Below are 17023 nucleotides of genomic sequence, written 5' to 3' on the forward strand. Positions count from 1 at the left end.
TCTCCCTTTCCCCTCGGGCACTAAGTTTTTTTTAAGCCCTCTCGATCAAGTCTGAGACTGTTGGCAAAACATTTCTCTTCCAACTGGCCGTGAGATGCAACCCGGTCCTGTTGCAAGAAGTCCCCCTCATGGAACCGCAGCCCTGATGAAGATCCAAATCCTCTCGGCAGCACCACTGCGGAAGCCAGTTGTTCCATCCGCTATTTTCCTCTCCCTTCCTGGACCATGCCCTCACTGGCAGAAGAGACGAGATGACACCTGTACACTCCATTCCTTTCAGCTTCCTACCAACGCCCCGCCTCGTACTTCCTTTTGATGTTCTGAAGGCTGTGTCTTGCAGTATCATTAGTTCCCACGTGGACCAAAGAGGAAGGGATGTCAGTCGGCTCACCAGTCTGTCAGCCCTCTCTGTCCCATCCCGGATCTTTCACCTGGAAGACAACACAACCCTCTCGAGACATCTGTCAGGCCCACACACACTCACTGCTTCTTTACCCCCAGGCAAGGAGTCCCCCCCGACCACACGGCCCTCCCCGAGGCTTAGCGCGACTTTCCCTCGGGTGGGACTCTCCGGCTCCCCTGCTCTGTCCCTGAAGTCTGTCCTGCTGCTCTTCTTCATCCTCCCTTGATATGGGAAAGAGCTTCGAATCGATCTCTAGCTGCAAGCTCCCCTGAACAATTCCTTCTTGGCTTACTCTCTTTGTACACCTTCTCCAGATGTGTCTGCCCCTCCTCTGTTTGGCCAAGTGACCTCTTCCACCTTAGCCCCATCTTCCTCCTGCGTGGTACTCATCCAAGATGGTTAGTTCTACTTGTGTCCAGGAAATCCTCTTGTTCCCAATATGCGAGTGTAGCTACTCTGGCCCCAGCGGCCACTTTCTCCTCCCCCAGAGGCTACCACTTGCACTTGGTGCTGTGAATTCCGACTTCTGCTAGGCAAGAGACGAAAAACACCCACCAAGAGTTGCGGTGACTACAGCAGATCCCCGCTGTCCATCTGCCAAATCTGTAGTAATGAAATAACAGTCAATCTAGTGGGAATACTTCTTTAAGGAAGTCTGGCTGCTATCTACACTTAACGGGAGGTTCTGTTTCAAATCTGATCCTAACCTGAGCCACTTGAGCAGCGTTAAGAAAATTAAAATTCGCGCGCGGCTCTGGAAGTGGTATATAAAGCAGTCGCTAGCTCCGCCCCCGTGACCACAGATGTGACTCACCAGAAGCTCCCCCACCCCTTCAGCACAAGCACACGTCTCCAGCACACGGTCTCAAAATGGCCCAAGCAGCTCCTCTCCTTCCCCCTCCTGGCCGGGACTGCTCGGAAGCGCCGAAGTTGGTATAAAGCTCGTCTGCCTAGCTCCCCCCCCTGTGACTCACAGAAGGTGGACTCCACAGAGCCCACCCCTTCCGCCACCAAGCACACGGTCCAAGCACACTGTCCCAACATGGCTGCCAAGCAGCTCCCCTCTCCTCTCCTCTCTCGGCCGGACCCTCCGAAACGGCTCTGGCGAAGTTGTATAAAGCTAGTCGCTGGCTCCGGCCCCCCCCCCCCCTCGTGACTCCACCCGATCGTGACCACAGAAGCCCACCCCTTCCGCAACCAAGCACACGGCCTCAACACACGGTCGTCTCAAAATGGCTGCCAAGCAGCTCCTCTCCTTCTCCTTTCTCTGGCTGCAACATTGTTTCAGATTTCCCTGCTGATTGATCCATAAGGCGGAAAGCCTTTTTGGCTTTGGCACCAACCTATGTAAATCTTTCCTAGGGAGACCTCCTAAACCTAAGCCCAATATATTTACTTATTTAATATATTTCTTTATCACCTCTGTGCCTACTATCTTCCCTTCTCTATCAAAAATATACTTTAAAAACATTATTTAAAAAACATATCGAAACAACTTTTAAAATCCAGCTTTAATGTGTGTGCATACAATAGAAACAGTCACAAAAGTCAACCCCATTTTTTGGGACCCCATTTTGGAAACACCAAAAAAAAAAAAAAAAAAAAAAGATGCAAACAGCCTAATTTCTCTTTAGAAGAAGTTGCATAGCCAGGGTGGTCCTGGAGAGAAAGCCCTATTGCCTATTACACACCAACCTATTCTCTTGAATTGGTGGGACAATCAACAGGCCTTGTTCTCTGGTGTTTTCAGATGCTCATTTAAGACCTGGTTTTGGTATGGCCCCATAACCTGGGTCTCCCTAGTAATACAGTCATAGCTCTTTATCTACAGATTCTTTATCAATGGATTCAAGAATCTACAGCATACACACACACACACACACACAAACACACACATACACACATGTATCTATGGCTTGGGACAGGCTGCCCCAAAAGGGTGGCCTGATGGTGGCCTATTTCCCTCTGGAGGGACACCACAGCTGCCAAATCATGTCATGTCCCTCTGGAGTAAAAAGAACCTGGAAAAAATGGTTTTTTTTCTGTCACCAGATGGACGTCCCAAGTGCGCCAATGGTGCGCTCATGACATAAATGACGTGCAACTACATGTATATGCTGTGCATCGCTTACGTCAAAATGTTGGCGCCCATGTACATGGGAAGCCACTATTAGTCTGCCACCACGCCATGCTAGGGTAAGGAACCATGCAGTTGGTGCACGGTCACTAACCCTAGAATCAACAGTGGCATGGTGTTTTGGGACCATCCGTCCCATGCCCAAATTCCAGGACACCATTTTACTATGCTATCATATTTAATAGGAATTGAGCATCCACAGATTTTGTTATCCACGCAGAGTACTGGAACCAAATCCCAGTGGATACCAAGGGCCCACTACAGTTCAACATAACTTTGGTTCTCTGAATATTCACTGTTATGGCTGAATTGAGAATCTCTGGTTATCAGATATGAAGGCTATGTCAAATTTCAGAACCTGGTTTGTTCCAAACCTGTTAAGCATAGTTTTGAATGAGCTTAGAAACTTTTACAAATTCAGAAACAGTCTCCAAGTGATGCATAAGAACCAAAAGCCATGGTATGCTTTATTTAACTGAACTGAGAGTCAAAATGGAAATAAGCTACAAAGGAGATTTGCAGATTTAAATCTACTTATACACTTCAGTCTCCTGTGGCATTACTTTAGTACATTTGCAGCAGCCTATGTGACATTATTGTAGATTATCAGACCCATTACTTACATTGAATCGAGTTAACTTCTCATAGTTCCTTTCTTAAGACAGCCCTGTCAGTATCTGAATCATTTATTTATAATGCTTCCTGTACCTAAATGTGAGAGACAAGAGGTTTTTATATGTTAAAAATAGGAGAGAGAGAGTCCTATTTTTTATTTATTTTTTATTTTTTTGAGTAAGAAAGAAACTAAACAGAAAAGAGTAATCTAGGCTTTATCAGCCACAAATATCCAGAGTCCAACCTTTGCCCTTATAAACCTTGAAAACCGTGGTAAACACCTGACTCTGGGTTCCATCTGTTATGGAGATTAAGTTGGCTAGACTCTGAGCAGATTCCAGCCAGCTTCAGAATGGTCTCTTAAAACTGTTACACTTGTTCAAATGGTAGGTTAACTTTATAATTTATGTCCACTGAAGAAATAAAATCTCTTATTAGTGATCTATGTGCAGTTTTGACTCTTGGGTAGTTGTGAGGTTTCTTTAATTGGACAGTTTATCGTTAACTGTGCTTAGTATTATTGTTGTTGTTGTTGTTGTTGTTGTTGTTGTTGTTGCAGTTATTTTAACTGCAAACTGCTTTCAGCAAAGAACTCTTTCAAACAGCAGTAGGACTAACTACAAGCAACCCATTGTTCAAGTGGTACTGGCAGACCATTGGATTAACCAGGGTGTATAAAAATGCTACAGAGCTTTTAGGGTCTGACACAGATCTCAGGGTCTGACTCAGAGACTCCATTTAGACTACCTTTTACCCTGGATCAGAACCCGGATTAACCACAGGAAGTTCATACTGGCCCCGACCCTTCCACAAGCAAAAACGAGGCTTTCACGCCCATTCAGGGGCAAATGCCCCTTGGTGCGGGTCTTTTGAAAGTGGAGTAGAAGCTGTATCTTTTGAGAAAAACTGGATCTGACAAATATGAAGTTCAGGGGAGGGTTTAGGGCAGAGGGAGGGCAGAGGGCGGAACATGCCTCCCCTTCATCAGGGTAAAGGAGGAGGAGGAGGAGGAGGAGGAAGGAGCCAGGGGAAAGAAGGGGGCCATGAAGGCAGAATCGTGAAGGAGGAGGAAGAAGGAGCAGGGTGAAGGGTCAAGTTCAGGGGAGGGAATTAGTTCAGAGGGAGGGCAGGGAACAGAACATGCCTTTGCTCTCACAGGCAGCTTTCTCTCTCTCTCTCTCTCTTTGTATCTTTATTTTGACAGACTATATGAATACTTTTTCTACAGGTAGATACATGTGTCTGCTTGTGCTACATTTCCCTTTCATTTTGCTCCCAGCATGGCACCTCACTTTGCAAGAGGCTTGTTTTCTAAATTACTTTTTATATGCAAATGCTACAACGCGAATGTTACAAATGTTTCTCTTTCAATTTGGCAAATTGATACAGAATGCTTTTGCTGTTGTATGTGTCTTTAAGGAATTCTGGGGTGGCTGAGGGAAAACAAAGGATGCAGAGATGGCATTCCAAGGTGAGGAATTTGTTGTTGTTGTTGTTGTTGTTATTATTACCATTGTATGGTAATGTATGGTATGTATGGTATGAGGCATTCTGGGATCGCAAGGAGGGAGGATGCAGAGATGGCATTAGATTGCATTTTGGGATTGAAAACGGAGACAGAGGAAGATCCATATCAGTAGTGACCCAAATACACACAACACACACACCTGGAGGTTTTTAAATTTGATAAAATATGTGCACACTGCCACCAGTTTTTTTTTAAAAAAAGGAGGGGGGAAGCACCCATCCAGTTGCTCAATTGCTGTAGGAAACGCCAACTTTGATGAAAGCAGAACTGAATTTGACTGACAGCAAAGGAGCCTTCTTTTAAACTGGTACCTGCAAATTTGATCTCTCCTCAAAGAGCTGCAATGGCATTCAGGGTTAAATTAACCCGATTAAGGTAAATTATAGTCGGCACTTGCTTCTGGAGAGATTTGGGAGAGGGGGACCCAGATCTGCCCAGTTCCATCCAGGGTAAATGGGCCAGTGGGAATGGGGCCAGAGTTTCTAGTTCTTGTGGGTCATCTCCTGGGGGGAAAGGAGGGTGCAAATTCTCCAGTTTTGGAGGGCTTAGTTCCAGACAACAGGAAAGGATTGTGTGTGCAGATAATGGCTGCAATTCAACATCCCCATCATATATTATAAATATCTGCACATGGACATACGTTAGGTGAGCACTCCACAATTACAATGAGGAATAGCAACATTGTGAAACACATGCCATTGATTAGGTGTCATTGCACACTACACAATACGCTTTGTACAACTGCAATGCAAAGTACAAGTTACACAACTACAATGTGAAATATAGGATGCACAATTGCAGCACATAATCAACTTGCAAAAACAAGACACAAATGAACATGCTGTCTGTGTAACTGTATAACTATACTTCCTTTCCTAACACTAGAATATTAAGTATGACAATATGTAACAAAAGCAGGTAGGGGATAGAATGCAAAGTCAGACCAAATAGTAGCAATTATTCAGGGAAAACCTGTCAATAAATCATAATCCAAGTTCATGCTACAGTTAGAGTGGCAGAAGATTTTGTGCTGGAAAGAAGGAAATTGATCACACACCAAGAAAAGGACATGTTGATAATCATAGGAAACTGAAATGCAAAAGTAGGAAAAAAGTAGGGCTGTGTATGTGTGTGTGTATTTTGGACTGTCATCAAAAAATGAAGGAGGAGAATAATTGATGAAACTCTGTGAAGGCAACAGGTGGGGGGGGGGGGGGTGTTTTCATTCCAAGCACATTCTTCAGGCAACTGAACAGACATCCTGTATACAAGATGTTTTTGAATGGCCAATATAGAAATTAAGTACATAATTGGAAACAGGAGCTGGAGAAGCTCCATCATCTCTGGAAAAACAAGATCAGGAGCATGTTGCAGTACAGATCATGAATGACTAATTTCAAAATACAGAATAAAGCTAAAAGGCATAAAATCAATGATAGCGTCAAAATAAAATTTAAAGAACCTTCATATAAAATTTAAAGAACATATTTGCTTATAAATCCTGTTGTTGTTATTGTTGATTACCCTTGAGTCAGTCTCAATTAATGACAACCCTGTGGCTGAGAATTCTCCAAGACTCCCTACTGCTCTGCTCAGATCCTGCAGGCTCAGGCCCATGGCCTCTCTGATTGAGTCCAGCCATCTGCCACATGGTCTCCCTCTCTTTCTGCTGCCTTCTACCTTTCCTAGCATCATTGGCGGGATACACACCGCCATTTAGTACGTATAGGATACGTACTAGGGTTAGGAAGGGGCGGTGCTTCCGCACCCCCCTAACCCTAGTACGTATCCTATACGTACAAGATGGCGGCGCCCCTTCTACATGGGCGCCACCATCTTTACGTACTGGACGCACAGCGTCCAGACGTGTCGCGGCGCCTATGATGTCGCGAGTCCACGCCAGGCGCCTCGCGACGTCATAGATGCGCCGCAGAAAGAAGCTCCGAAATGGAGCTTCTTTTTTGCTCTGCGTGGGAGTCGCGCGGTTTTGCTGCTGCGGCTCCCGCACGGAGCAAATGGCGGCGGCGGGGGAGCGCCGCAAAGCGGCGGTTTGTACCCCGCCATTGTCTTTTCTAATGATTCATGCCTTCTCATGATATGGCCAAAATACGATAGCCTCAATTTTGTCATCCTGGCTTCCAGGGAGAGTTCAGGCTTGATCTGTCCAGGAACCCATTTGTTTGTCTTCTTGACTGTCCACAGCACTCTCCTCCAGCACCACATGTCAAAAGAGTTTATTTTCTTTGTCAGATTTCTTCACTGTCCAGTTCTCACATCTGTACATGGTGATGGGGAATATGATGGCTTGAACAATCCTCAGATCATGTTCAGAGTTATATCTTTGCTCTTTAGGATCTTGTCCAGTTCTTTCATAGCTGTCCTTCCCATTCCTAGCCTTCTTCTAATTTATTGACTGCAGTCTCTGTTCTGATAAATGTTTGATCCAAAGTATGGGAACTCTGGGTATTTCAATTTTCTCGTTATCTAGAATGAATTCTTATAGATCTTCTGTCATCATTGCTTTCTTAATGTTCAGTATCAAGCCTACCATGGCATTTTCCTCCTTGACTCTCTTCAATAATTGCTCCAGGTCTTTGTTAGTTTCTACTAGTAGTATTGCACTGTCTGCATATCTTAGGGCCCGAACAGACAGGCCAAAATAAAGCTGCTTCAGGCTACTTTGGAAGTGTGCTGTTTCAATGACACATGCATCCTAAGAGGCCGGAAGCCACACCAAAGCCACACTCCAGTCCTAAGGACTGAAGCACAGCTTTGGCGCAGCTTCTGGCCTCTTAAGATGTGTGTGTCATTTAAACAGCATAGCCCCAAAGTGACCTGAAGCAGCTTTATTTTGGCCTGTCTATTCAGGCCCTTAGGTTGCTTATATTCCTACCTATGATTTTTGCTTCTGAGATTAAGTCTGTTCTGTGTACAGTATTTTTTGCAAACAGGCTGAATAAATGTCATGGCCAGCCAAGATGAGCTCTCAGAGGATGAGGAGGAGGATGAGCCTCCTCCAGAGCAAGGGCTGATTGAGGCTACGCCAGGTGTTAGTTCTGTTCTGCCAGGTCCCAGCTGTGCTTCCCCAGCCCCAGAGCAAGAGGTCCAACCAGGTCCTAGTGCTGAGGAAAGGCCTTCTATGGTGCCACAGCCTAGTAGTGATTCGGGAGACGAGGCGTGCCTGCAAGTGCCTTCTTATCAAGAGAGAAGGGCTGAGAGTGCTTGCAGGCGCAGATCCAGGAGGATTGCAGAAAGACAATCGGCAAACCAGCCTCAGGTGGCTCGAGGGAGAGCTTCTCTGATTTAAGTGGGAGAGAGGCTTGAGTTTGTTGCTAGAGTTTATTGCATGAGCCCTTGGTGTGATTGCTGTCGCTCTAGCTCCAGATATCTTGTTACCTTGCTACCTTGACCTCGGACCGGACCTTTATTATCTCTTGGCTATTGTGACCTCGGACTGTTTTGACCATGCTGCTTTCTGGCTTCCTGACTTTGGCTCGTCTTTCAGCACGCTTGACTTTCTGCAACCCCGACACCGGCTTGTTTCCTTGGCTTGCTCTTTAACTGCTTCTCCACAAGGTTTGTTTTGCCTACACGTGTTGGCTGCAGGCTTGGTTATCAGCAGAAGTCAGAGACTGCTGGCAGCAATCCCGGACAATAAATAAGGTGGTCTCCTTTCCAATTAGGAACCATTCTCTATCACTGTACTCAATTCTGATGACAGCCCCTTGACTTGAGTACAGGTTATGCATCAGGACAATCAAATGTACTGGTACTCCCATTTCTTTGAGAGCATCCCATAGTTTTTCATGGTCTATACAGTCAAAGACATTACTATAGTCAATGAAGTGCATGCAGATTTTCTTTTAGCATTGCCTGGTGTGAGCCGTCATCCATTGTATGTTTGCAATGTGATCCCTAGTGCCTCTTCCTTTCTTAAACCTGCTTGCACCTCAGGGATTTTTTATTCCATATATAGTAGGAGTCTTTGCTACAAAATTTTGAGCATGACTTTACTTGCATTGGAAATTAGTGCAATGGTACTATAGTTACTGCAGTTTTTCCTTTTTTATGTTTAGGAATGTACATTAATCTTTTCTAGTTTGTGAGCCACTGCTTTGTTTTCCATATTTGTTGACAGATTTTAATTAGAACTGAACTTGATTCTGTGGATTGCAGCAGTTTTATTGGTATGTCATCTGTTCCTGGTAATTTATTCTTGCCAGTTGCTTTGGGTGTGACTTTCACTTCTTTTTCCAGAATTTGGAAGCTGATTGACAAGGACTCAAAATAATGAGATATTGTTGGGAAAGACTGCAAAAAGACATTGGCTGAATTTCTTAGATTTTCATTTCCAGTGTAAAACACAATACAATTATATGATGAAAATATCCAGTTCCTCATACCAAGTACTGCAAAGTTTCTACATTCCATTTCTTATTTTAAAATGTCAAGCTTTCCCTGATTTATACTTTTCACACTCCATATTACTATTATACACATTGTAAAGTTTTGAACCTAACTTTCATATCTGACCATGTCAGCAGTTGAATATCATCTTGGCTTGAGTCCACTTGTATATATTTCCACAGTAGCTGACAATGTACTTTCCAACCTAGGCTTCTTATCTTCCGGCACTATCCCTGGATTCTTCCAGCACTATTACCAGCAGCAGTTTGGATTGTGTTGTCATGGTGTTTTTACAGTAAAAGACGTTGAGAAGTGGTTTACTGGTGCTTCTTTCTGTTCAGTACTAAAAAGAGTTAACTAAAATTAGCTAAAGTGTCAATGCCATTGACTCTGAAAGAACTTCCACTAGTGTCAAATCATCCACTTCTGCTGCCACCCGGTAACTCCCAGTTTGCTTTGCCAAATATAGAGAAAAGGAGCAAACATCACAATACGTAAGAAGGAGCAAATCTGGAAGAGAGAAATTTGGGCATGTCCATGGTAGACCCCATATCATGTGAGAATATTTCAGCTATAATTTCAGTGGATCAGAATGGAATTATTTATTTTTGCTTTATGAAAATAGTTCAGTTCCAGGCAAATACATTTTCCAGCATCACCATGAAAACATATTTATAACTATGTATATATCATTTATATATCGGTAGAAATAAGTGTTTAGATATATAAATGTTTCTTCAGAACAATGTAAAGAAAGGCTGTATATATTCCTGTTGGCATCAGCAAAACAAAGCTGAAAGACATTTGGTTGTCAAAATGGGAAGTGGAAGAATAAAGTCCCCTTTGAAGTATGCCTCTATGTCTGCAGTGCAGCATCAACTCAAAGCTCATTTTGAAATCAAAGATGGATCACACAAAATCCAGAGCAATCAGACACAGATTGCTACCTGGAGATGTCACATCAAACTCTTCCGTTTTAGCAATGAAAACTTTAGGGGTTTCCCCCCTTCTTTTATAAAATTGCTGTTTTGAGGTGAATAACACAAGAAAATTAGTCACATCTACAATGTAATTAGGATTATCAAAATCAGAGTGAATACTGGCACTACTATTTTATTTATTTTTTTGAAGGGGAAGGGACATGCCAAATATAAAAACCTGTCATTTTCATGAGGCAATGAATATCAGTTTTCAAATCTTCACAGATGTGTGGTTAAATATATTAATTTCACAATCAAACTGTTTCAGCTGTTCAACAAATATCAGAATGATAATGAAGCTTCCTGAGGTTTCACATTAAAATACATCTTGCCTTTAGGGAAAGTTTTCTGCTTATTTATTGCATATATGTTGAGCTCCTGGGTATTTTGAATACAAAATCTTAAATAGCAATTTTTTTTAAAAGACACATGCATTAAGGCCAGCATCTCATGCTTATACAGTGTACTGTAAAACTTACTTAACACTGTCACCTGTGTGTTTGGAGCTAGCTACTTGCCCACCCTACAGATCAAGATGTTAACCCCTCAAAGAAAATTCTTGAACCTGCCAAGTTAAAGTAAGGAAAAGGTGCAATGGAAGACTAAGCATCTGCCAGGCCTCCGTATGTGGTTCATTATTCGTCCTTTGCTTATCCAGAAGTAACACATTACCTTTGCCAGTTTGCTAATTAAGATGAGCTTTGCTACTGTTAAGCAACCTGTTTTGGTCGTTGTTCTTTTCCTTTCTTTTCCTGGTCCCCCCCCCCCCCCCGCTTAGACTTGGTTAGCATCTTGCCTGATGCAAGACAAACAAAGATGCTGTCAATATTCGTTTTAATTAAGCCAATGGCATTAGCTGCTTATGACTTCATTCTCCTGAGTCCCAGTGGGCAATCTGAAAGGCAATTCTCACTGTTACTTAGCTCCCGCCGCGTAATCCACAAGAGGTTGTCAGCTTGCCGTGGTTTGTGACCTCTGACCCAATCACTTTCTTCCTTTTAACACTACTACTTTTGCACATTTAATGAACTTTGTACATGGTTAAAAAGATGTCAGCACAGAGAGACGATAGAGCCTGCTGTGAAAGGCCCCATTGTTTCTATAAGTCTAATTGACCTTTCACATCACACGCACACACACACGCACAGACACACACATATGGGGGAGCTAAAATAAAAGGGAGAGAAAAAAAATCAATATGATTACTTAGTCACTAATCTAATGCCATCTTTTATTATTAATATGCTAAACACTATGTTTTATAGAGCACTGACACCTAAACACCCCTAGACATACAAAAATGACTTCTCATTAATAACCATTATATTAATCACTGTTGCCCAGAACTAGAATCTAGCTGCGAAATCCCCTGGTGGAAATTGCTATAATTGTTCAAACTACAGGAATGAATATTTTTTCCCCGCAGCATAATTACTACTGTCTCCTTATTGAAAAATATCCCATTAGACATCAGCTTTTAGTTGCGTAAATCGTGTTGATTAATTTTTAATTTCTGCATTTTTAAAAAATATATATATGATATTACCCACGTAAAGAGCTTTGATAGTCTGAGGGATTAGCTGAACAATTAGCTGAACTTACAGCCATCCACATTTTCATTTACTTACTCAAGTTTGCTTGCATAATAAACTCCAAGCTAAAAGTTTGGGAAATTGCTTTGCATTGCTATAAATGTGTCCTTGCATAAAGCTTTTGTCTCTGGTTCTGTAATATGCCCCATCATTTTTATGATCAGGAACCATGTTGGCAAGTAAAGCACATAGCTGGCCTTTCTGATGTCCAAACTCAAGCAGTAACTCACCTATACAAGAACATTATAAGGACATTAGTATAGTAATACCCTCCCTTTAGACTCAGAAAGGTTCTGATTGGAGAGCAGCAACCTGACAGAGCAGAAATAATGTAGCCTACAGCTAGATTATGACACTTCATGACACAGCCACTTGATTTCGATTCCAAGGATGTAGAAAGAATAAAGAGTTCCATGTAATAACATCCCCTCTGTGTATGTGTGGGTCAAAGAGGGTTACCAAACTAGTATGAAGGTCATGTTTGGATTGTTGAGAAAGGTTATGTTTGGGAAGAAGAAATGGTCCACTTTACAATGCCTAAAATGATCAGAGTGGGAGAGGGCAAACACAGAGCCAATAAACGTTATTTTTTGAACCTGCTGTTGTTATTAAATGCCTTCAAGTTAACCTTGACTCATGGCGACACTGTGAATGAGACACCCTGTCCTCAACTGCTCTGTTCAGGTCCTGCAGGCTCAGGGCCATGGGCACCCTGACTGAACTTGTCCATCTTCGTCTCTTTCAACTGCCCTCCACCTTTCCTAACATTATTGCCTTTTCTAGTGAGTCATTTCTTCTCATGCTGTGGCCAAATTATGACAGCCTCAATTTAGTCATCTTGGGCACGTTACCTACGCGCACAAAGTACGCGCAGAGCGCGTATTAGGGTTAGGACAGGGCTTCACTTCCTGACACCCCTAACCCTAATACACGCAGAGCGCGTAGAAAATGGGAGCGCCCTATACACATGGGTGCCACCATGACTACGTCACGACCACGCCGCCTCCAAACGGGGCGCGCACGGAAGTGACATAGTGGGGCTGCACGAGGGCGCCTGGGGTGCCCTTTCCGCAGCCCCGAAAGGAGCTCCGTTTCGGAGCTCCTTCCACGATTTGCATCGCTGGTGCAGCCTCTACACAGCTGCATCAGCGATGCAAATGAGAAAGGGGCCGAGTGGCCCCTTTCTCTGCATCCCCGCCGCCGTCGGGTGTCCTTGCGGCATGAAGCCCCAAGGACACCCCTTTTGCCGCTTCCCCACAGCCTGGAAAGTGGCAGATCAGGGCCTCAGAGGCTGCCGCTGTGGCAGCTGAGGCCCCGATCTGGCGGGGAAAGGGCCAGTTACAGGCCGCCCCAAATAGGCAGTCTGTAACGCGCCTTGGTTTCCAGGAAGAATTCAGGCTTCATCTGTTCTAAAAACCATTTGTTTGTCTTTTTGGCTGTCTACTGTATCCTGAGCAGTTTTTTCCACCACCACATGTCAATCTCAAAACCCTAAGCCAGTAAGTGGATTCTGGGAGCTGAAGTGCATAACTTTTTTTTCCTGGGCAGGTGGTAACATTTTATGCTATTCTGAAGACAGCTGTATCTTAATAATCATGGCAAGACTTTTTACAGAACATGCGATGAATTTCTAGGCCTTTGTTATTCAGAATATGGGGAAATATATTTTTTTGGACTATAATTTCCACAATCATTAGAGGTTTTTTTTTAAAAAAATAGGATTTAGATTATTTTCCTCCTGAACTTCTCCTCAGGACTCAAGCATCATTTTGGAGGAAGGGTATTACAAACCAGTAGTATGGTAACCATTCGATACATATGCCACAGAACCTTCCCATAAGTACAGTTTTATGAGATTGTATTTTTTGTATTTTAATTCTGAAATTCCTTTTCTCCACTGCTGTAATGACACTGTGACCTGTGTTGTGACTTGTCTGCCATTCTCTTCCCCTGCTTTTGTTTTGTTTTGTTTTTGCTATTTTGGTTTTTGCTTAAAACATCAACCAATGTGAGGAACATACTCAAAAAGAGGCTGGTAACTTTTCTAACTTTTTAATTAAACTGTCATCCTGCAAATGTTTTGATTTTATTCTCATGGACCCTTGTGACTGTAATTTTTCTTATAAATAAACTAATTAACTTTACAGTTTGATTTTCCTGGACTTCTCTGGGTAAAATCATGAACTTTCTCTCCTAAATCCATTTATCTTGTAAATATAGACTTTAAAAATAGCTGCACTTAAACATTCTTATGTGTGAAAGAAAGGGAGAGAGAGAAGAAAGATGGATACAGAGAGAAAATGCTTATGCTGGTATAGAACAGGGATAAGAAAAGCTATTTCACTTTCTCTTGCATTTGGATTTTTTTTGGGGGAGGGAAGCTCAGGTTCCATCCATCTTAGATATAAAGATATGTAAATTTTCATAAATTTGTCAAAAGTGAAGTTAAATTAAATTTTGCTACTTCTTCACTAGTGCTATGAGTACAGTTATTCCTACCATGTAGGTGACCATGTCGTGCAACCCTACCATCTCAGAAAAAAAAAGAGGTAGCAGCACTAATATATTTGCACATATAGCAATGTAAACCAGAATTTTAAGTGTTAAGCCCTTTGACTAATGTTGGTACATTCTTTAAAAAAATAAAACAAAACAAAATTATAGCCTATTCCTACCAGCAGTATATCGGCTCATTCTTTCCCTAGGATCAGTGACAATATTTTCCTCTCCTATCACTTATCCTTTTCTCATGCGTATGTACAAATAACTAAAGGACAGGAATTTCTTGAAACAGCTTATCACTCAGTGAACTTTGCACAGGTTCATTTTTACTATGCAGAAACACCATATGTTGGGTGCATTTTGCTTTTTGCTTAGCAAGCTTTCTCTCACTGTAATAAGAATAAAAAATGAATAACTTAGATAACCCTGAGTGGACTGTAGGTCTTTCCCTAAAATAATGTTTTTGTTGTTGTTCAGACAACAAATTTTATTGTAAAACAGTTCGTATATATTGTGAAGTTGGAACTGACTGCCCAAGATTGGCCAATAGCAATAGCACTTATGTTTCTATTCTGCTTTATAGTGCTGAGCACTCTCTAAGCAATTTACAATGTGTAAACCAATTGCCCCCAACAGGCTGGGTACTCATTTTACTGACCTAGGAAAGGATGAACAGCTGAGTCAACCTAAAGCCCTGCCAGATCCAATTCACAACATTTCTGTATGTCCTGAATTTCTGAAACATCATATAGCTAGGTTGTACATGCATATGCAGGGTAGGAAAAGTGTACCACAAACTCAAAATTTAGAAGCGTTCATGGACAGTGGTGTCACTACTTATGGTGACACCCAGTGGAGAGGGTTGTTGGGGGGTGGGATGGAGGGATATCCCAACCCATCTGACTAACTTGCTTGCCTGCATGCCCCTCCTTGGCCTCCTGCTCTCTCTTCCCCAGCTCCACCCCCACCAGTTGCCCAATTGCCCCCCTTCCCTCGCCTCACCTCGCCTCTCCAGCCATCATGTTGTCACTTCACCTGGCCACCCAGCTAGGCCGGCTGGGAAAATGAGGCAGCAGGAGGGGACAGAAGGGGTGTGCATCACTCCCCTTCTGTTACATTGTCTGGCTTCCACTCCAGGGAAAAAGCCCTGCAGTGGAGCAGCTACAAAGTTGCACACTCACCCCTTTTGCTGCTCTCTTGCAGGGCTTCCTCCCCAGGGAGAAAGCCTCATGACTTAGCAGCTGAGAAGGGCACTCCTGCATATAATTTTTTTTATTTTTTATAAACCTGAGGCCTCTTCTTTCTCCTCCCATTGAGCCTTGCTCCATTCATGCCATCTCTTCAGCATTTTAATGGACCGCAGATGAACATCACAGCTTGTTTCTGCCAAAAGGTAGATGTTTAGGAAGCACTGGTGTCACCCACCCTTAGGGTGTCATCTGGTATGGCCCGTACACCCCTAATGATGCCCCTGCTTTTATGGTTGTTGCTATGTGCCTTCAAGTTGTTCCAAGCTATGACAACCCTAAGGTGAACCTACCATGGGGTTTTCTTAGTACGTTTTGTTCAAAGGGGTTGCCCTTTCCTTCTTCTGAGGCTGAGAGAGTGTGAGTTGCCCAAGGTCACCTAATGTGTTTCCATGGCTTAGTGAGGATTACAACCCTGGTCTCCTAATGTCCTACACCAATACTCAAACCACAACATCATGCTGCTTTTACACAGAGAGCCAGCTTTTACTGACAGTTCAGTAACAAGACAGTTTAGGACAAAGAAACCATGCAACATTCATTTTTATTTTACAATCTTGTTCAAAATTTTTGTTCAGTTGATTAACATTGTTAACATGCAAAGGGTATCATCCTTACAGCAGAAGAGACAGTGCCAATAGCTATTCTGTCATTTTATTCTTTGCATTCATTATTCCCATGTCCCTTCTCTGCCCTGTTCTTCCTTGGTGGTCTTCTATTATTTTTGTTAAACAGAAGTCAAAAAGAAGAGAGAGAGCATGCAAGGGAGAAAGATACTGATTGTTTGGGACTTGTTTTTTGGTACAGTTACAGATAGAGACTTTTTTGTAGTTTAATTTTTTTTTAATATCAGCCCTTGGAACTCCTGAGTGGTTCGCCATTCCACTATTTACACAGATGTGAGCAAAGGCAGTTTGTAACCATCTACCTCTGCCCTTATGGTCACCTCTGCCTCTGAGCAATCTTTGGGAGGTACATTAATAGCATTTGTATTAGATACTCCCTCTTAAGATCCCATATTTTTATTTCACATTGTCTTCATGGAATGTAACTTAATACATATTCTGAGTACAGACAGACATTTGCTTAGCATTTGATGGTAAATTCAATCAGCCCCTGGCAGGACTTTACAACAAAGTCTCAGGAGCCCAGTACAAGGAAATCAAGTTCCAGTCCTCTGTTAAAATTTGTGTGTGTGGAGTGAGACAGATGGGAAGAGGTCTAAATTCATTTTAAAGGTGTATATATATATATATATATATATATATATATATATATATATAATATTTTAAAGTGAAAAGGAAATAGTTATCTTAAATCTTGCTCTTTGAAATGAGAGTAAAAGCAAATTATACATTGACTGAGAAATAGTGTGTATGAATTATTTTAAAAGATAACATGATCTCTGGTTGAGATGATTAAACTGAATGCATTTTTGTATTGCTCCTGAACTTTTTTCTTTTTGCTGTTCTTTCAAACACTGGAAGGAAAGCATGTGGGTCTGAGCAGGGAAGCCTACTGCATGCAACTCAAGGGCTATCAGAAAGCCTTCTTTTAAATCTCTTGATTCTGCCTCACACTCTCATTTTATGGAATATGGCAGCAGCCTTAT

The sequence above is a fragment of the Sceloporus undulatus genome, chromosome 3, assembly GCF_019175285.1.
Source record: "Sceloporus undulatus isolate JIND9_A2432 ecotype Alabama chromosome 3, SceUnd_v1.1, whole genome shotgun sequence".
Classification (NCBI taxonomy): Eukaryota; Metazoa; Chordata; class Lepidosauria; order Squamata; family Phrynosomatidae; genus Sceloporus; species Sceloporus undulatus.